The sequence below is a fragment of the Primulina eburnea genome, unplaced genomic scaffold, assembly GCF_022965805.1.
Source record: "Primulina eburnea isolate SZY01 unplaced genomic scaffold, ASM2296580v1 ctg3_ERROPOS3189059+, whole genome shotgun sequence".
Classification (NCBI taxonomy): Eukaryota; Viridiplantae; Streptophyta; class Magnoliopsida; order Lamiales; family Gesneriaceae; genus Primulina; species Primulina eburnea.
This window is the reverse complement of record NW_027331216.1, coordinates 72,834-78,947: the sequence shown is the minus strand read 5'-3', so window position 1 is coordinate 78,947 and position 6,114 is coordinate 72,834.

Below are 6,114 nucleotides of genomic sequence, written 5' to 3'. Positions count from 1 at the left end.
CTGCATAGCTCTGGCTCTGACCGGTCTGTCTAGAGCCACTCGAACTGGACGAGGTAGTCCCTGATTTCTTGAATTGCTTTCCTCTAGCCTTCAAGAAATCCTTCTTCCCGGTACTACTGCTGCTGCCACCTTCAAATCGAGGAGGTGGTTGTGGTCCCGGTGCTGGAAGCACAAACGAAGCCTCTCTCTGCCTCATCAGGCCTGTCTCGGCTCCCTTGGCTCTGTTTAGGGCATCAGTGAAGTTGTTGGGCCTCCCAGTATTCACCAGAGTAAAAATTTCAGGATTTAGACCATTTATGAACTGGTCTGCAACAGCCTCATCACTCCCCGCCACATGAGGAGCAAATCGGAGCAATGTCGAAAACTTAGCCACATAGTCCTCAATGTTCAACTGGCCTTGTTTCAGGTTTGCAAACTCGGCTCCCTTGTCCTTCCTATAAGAAACTGGAAAGAACCGTAGATAGAATTCAGTCTTAAACACATTCCAGGTAATGGCCGTACCTCTCTGTTCCAATGCCCTTCTAGTCGTAATCCACCAGTGTTTAGCAACGTCATGCAACTGGTGTATTATCAGTTTCACCCTCTTTTCCTCAGTATACTCCAAAGAGTCAAACAGTGATTCAATGTCGTCCAACCAACTTTCACATTCCACGGAGTTCTCCGTTCCTTTCAAAGTCGGTGGATGAAATGACTGAAACCTTTTCAGCAATTTCTCCATTGCTGTAGGTGTCACATCCATGGGAGGATTCGAGGTACTCCCCTGTTCTGGCATTCTCCTCGGAGGCATATCTGATAACCAAAAGGGTTAGCAGTTCCAACAATAATCCTGTTTCAAGCCTCCCTGGATCATCTTACAGCTGATCCATTCCAATAATACACAATACCATATCAATAGCAGATAAGTCAGGTAACATGTATTAAAGCAGTAAACATGCTAGCAATCAAAAGCAAGGAAAGAAAATCTCATTCTACCCCGCTCACTAGCTCCTATCTCAATCTAAAGGATCTATCGCTCTGATACCACCTGTTGTGGGGACCCGGACGCTAATCATCTTTTTAATAATGATTGGGACTAATTAATCAATTATAATAAACAGGGTCTAAATTTTTTTTTAAAATGCGGAAGGTAGTGACATACAACATATATACATATCAGTATATACAATACAAATCATGTATTACAACACCTTTATTCAAACTAGGGTTTGACAACTACTATCAAGTGTTCAACCCTATCTCTAGTCCAAGTCCGGTGCCACCACTCTAATCACGATCTCTCCTCATCTCCTGGACCCTGATCCTGTCCCACCTGTTGTCAAGTACACATACAGACAAGACAAGAGCCGATATACCGGTGAGAATATAATCCCCAGTATAAATCAATGAAACATGCAATCATATAAACAATATAAGGCATGTAATCAGGTAACATGAATATGTATCAAAATCTGAAACATAAACAATATCAAATCAAACTGTCGACATCAATCATAATTCAGACTAGACTCAATCCTAGTCTAGGGATCCCGGTTTCCAGATGTGGTATTCCTATATCGAATTCCGTAAAGGATGGAACCATAATCTCTATTACTCGATATAACCAGTGCCCTGGTATTCCTATATCGAATTCCGTAATAGAAGAATTCCAATATCCTTTACTCGATATAACCAAATATGGTGTTCCTATATCGAATTCCGTAATATATTCCATTACTCGATATAACCAAACATCCAGTGTCCTGACCTAACCGTCAAGGACTGTAGCTCTATCGCTAGCATCCTATCTTGAGACATAGTGCAATGTGCCGTGGCGATACCACCACTATCCGGCACTTCTGTCACAAGATAACTTGTCTAATACCTGTCATCTAAATTCCAGAGAACAAGTACATTAGCCAATTTAATGCAAATATCCATGCAATAAAATAAAGTATGTGATTTAGGGAAACCCAAGTCTAAACCGACTCAAGTCCATCTCCCAATACCACATTGACTTATACCTTTCTTTCGTCGGTTCCTGGCTCAGTCGAAGTCCTGAACTCACAATCTGTCTGGTACTGACAATATCAATAATCTCATATCAATATACCAGTCAATTCCATAACAATCTGATCAATCTTGATTTAATTCAAAATCAACGGCATAACGGTACAATTTCAATATCCCGTCAATATCAATTCACCAGATAATAGTTACAATCTATAACCCATATCCAATACAATCTATAATCAATCCATAATCCAAATCTGTCCGGTATTAACTGATTATAATCAGAAAATCATAACAATTCCATAATCAGTCTATTTCTTAATCTGACTTCGATTCTATGATGTCTAACATGTCAAGAACATCATATCTGAATCCTATTCAATTCTGACAATATCATAATTTCAAAGCATGTCAAAACGTAGCAAAACTTACGTCCAGTTGTAGCCTACGTTGCTAGGAACTCAATACCGAAGTCGGATTCAAAATCAGACGGACGGATTTCGCACAATCGCAACTTGAATCACAAGAAGCTCATTTCCCTTCGGATTTCCTTTTCCTGCTTTTCCCGGAATGAAATGCATGTGTATATATATATATATACACAATCTCGCACCTGCCTAAGCCAAGTGGCTTATTTTTCACAGCGCACGTCTCGCGCTCGGGCGGACATAAAGTTCCGCCCGGGCGCGAAACTCTCGGCCCTGACATTCTGTTCACTCGCGCTCGGGCGGATATAACTTACCGCCCGGGCGCGAGGTGCTCGGGCCTCTTCCCTCACTCAATGGCGCTCGGGCGGTCAAAACTTCCGCCCGGGCGCCAACCCTTCGGCCCAAAAATAAATATTCCATGTATTTTGTCCAATTTGCTCTCGGAATGGCCCTGCTATAATCATATTAATTCATACTCCATAATTCAGGTTAACATGATATAAAATCTCGGGCATTACATCAAACCCCCAAAATCTTAGCTTTCTAAGAACGTCCTAAGTCTATTAGCCATATCCAATACGCTAATACTAGTAGAGTCGCTGTGGGACGACCAACATATCCAAGTACGGTCGGCCAATATTTTGAATGCACGGATCACCAATGTCCGCCTTTTCCATCAGTTCTTCCAATACTAGTGTACATGAGAGATAATGGTGGTCCAAACTCTAACAAAAGAGTTGAAATTCATTAGTTATCCCACGCTTACTTGAGAAGCCGTTAGGAAGACATAACAACCCTTCAAGAAATACTCGAATAAAACTAAATTCTAGCAGGAAAAAGATTCAAGAGAACTGAAACAAAGGTGACAGAGCATTCTTTAATTAATCTTGATGAAAAAGCTACATTTGAAACATCTGACAAGGAGCATTCATTCACGAGGTTTGGTGAAGAAGACGAAGGATATCATTTCTATGGATAACCCAAATAAGATATTTGTCTCACAAAATAACCCGTGAAACCGTCTCACACAAGTTTTTGTCTTTTTTAAAATATATGTCGAGCAAAATGAGCCTTTCGATTTTTAAAAATCTAATTAAATTATAAATTTAAAAAATATTGTATAAAATTTAAATTTTATTTTAGTTTCTTAAAATAATTTAACTAACAGATATTAAAATATATTTTATTAAAAAATTTGCTTATATCATGTGATAAGCAAAATGTGTGTGCGGTTACTTATAAATGTTATATATTTTAAAATACTTTCACAATGGTTGGTTATATATATGTGTCCTGAATTTAGAGTGGAGAAATATTATGTTGGAAACTTAATTTCGGGTGTTTGACAAACTAAGAGATTAATTTATTGGAATAAACTGATCACACTTAAATCAACTGAGTTGCCTAATTGAAGATTAATGTGCAGTTTATTGAAGGCAACTGAAACCAGCTGAACTGAACTTACAAAGACAACTGACTGATCAGTTGGAAACTGATCAGATGACATATTCAGTTGTGATCTTACAGCTAATCACTCAGCTGTACACGTCATCAATTGAAAAAAACATTCAACCGACAACAGTACAAAGCAGACTGCAGCTCGTAGTGAAACACCGCATTTCAGAGTTTACAGTGTACGAATGTCAGAAGAATATTGACGTGGCATTCAACGAATATAAATATTCAAATATTATTTATTGTTACCGTTGAAGAGAAGCCTGTAAATAGGTGAGAAGAGCAGTTGAGAAACAACTTTAAAATCAACACGATCTATCTATTCTCTCAAGCTTGTCGTTACCATACTGAAATCATTACTCTTTTTTGAGAATAAAAAAGCTCACACTTATCAGAATCATTCGTAGCATTTGAGGCTACTTTTCGAGCTTAGAAGCACAAATCATTATATTGTTTATTTTGATCTAAACTAGATCAGGTGTGCTAAGTCCAGTCGAAGAACTGAGTGATATTTAAATAAACTAAGAGTTTCAGTCTTGGCAGTGTTAAGTCCAAACTGAAGTGGGTCTGTACAAGTTTTGTATCGATCAAAGTCTTTAGTGCATATCATATCTTTGTGATAGAAGGGGTGACGTAGGAGTTATTCTTTCTCCGAACATCCATAAATCTTCGTGTTATTCTTTCAGTTATTTATTCTATCTTTCAGTCAGTTTATTTCCGCAATTGTCATTGACTGAAAAGATTCCTAAGTTTCATTTTGCCACAAAACTGATACTTCACTCGAAAATGATATAAATTCGTGAGTGTTTATTCAACCCTCGTTTAAACACTTTTTAACCAATCAACCGATCCTAACATATTATATTTAAAATAAAAACTTAAATTTTTATGTAAGTCTATATCTTTATATACAAACTGAAAAACATTCTATATTTTAATTTTATCCCTTTAAAGAACTTTTAAATATACTTACTATTCGATAAATACAGATTTATCACATGCTCATGATCCGTACGTATCATAGTATTTTTTATTAATTTATTTTTAACATAGTATTGCAACATGTTCATGCATCGAAGTTTGGTCAAAAAAATAAAGATTACTTGTGGGTAGTAGGTTAGAGGTGAGCATTCGGTCGGTTCAGTTACCGACCGAACCGAATTAGTCATAACCGAATCGAACCGAAACATTTAGTCATAACCGAACCGATCGAATTAATTTTCATAACCGATGAAAACCGAACCGAATTAAAATCGGTTAATTCGGTCGGTGACCGAAGGAACCGATTAGTTTTAAAAAAAAATTGATTTAACGTTAATTATATATGTAATTTTTATTGAACACTACAGTCTACAAAGATGCATAAAAACATAAAATCACACACATCACAAATGTATAAGTTTTGTTTGAACACAATTAATACATATTATATCGATTTTAAAATTAAAAATAAAATACATATAAAAATTAATAAATAATAAAAACTTATTAAAGAATATTATTTATTATATTATTTATTATATCGGTTAATTAGGTTAACCGGTTTCAAAATTTTGAAAATCGTAACCGAACCGATATAATCGATTTTTTTTTTAATTTGAAAACCGAATTTCCCAAATAATCGGACCGAAATGGTGACACATCATGTGGCCAAAAAATGAGAGAACCATAAGACACGTGGCAAAACATCATAAACATGGGTTGATTCCATCCTACATGGGAGGAATAGGGATGCATTCTAATTTAGAGCAGGTCTCTTATGAAACGGTCTCACGAATTTTTATCTGTGAGAAAGGTCAACTCTACCGATATTCACAATAAAAAGTATACCCTTAGCATAAAAAATAACATTTTTTCATGAATGACCCAAATAAGAGATATGTCTCACAAAATACGATCCGTGAGACTGTCTCGGTGGTGTGTTAATTGTCCCACATCGGTTTGATAAATAACCTTTGAGTGGCATATATGGGCTTGGACAATCCTCCCCCCTTGAGCTAGCTTTTGGGGTTGAGTTAGGTCCAAGTTCCAATCTTAACATGGTATCAGAGCCCAGGTTCCACCGTTATGTGTTGGATTGCCAATAATTAGGCCACCCGTTCTGCCCATAATTGGGTCATTTGTAAACTCCACGCTCCAGATGTTCATTTCTGGGCGTGAGAGGGGTGTGTTAATTGTCCCACATCGGTTTGATAAATAACATTTGAGTGGCATATATGGGATTGGACAATCCTTATATGTT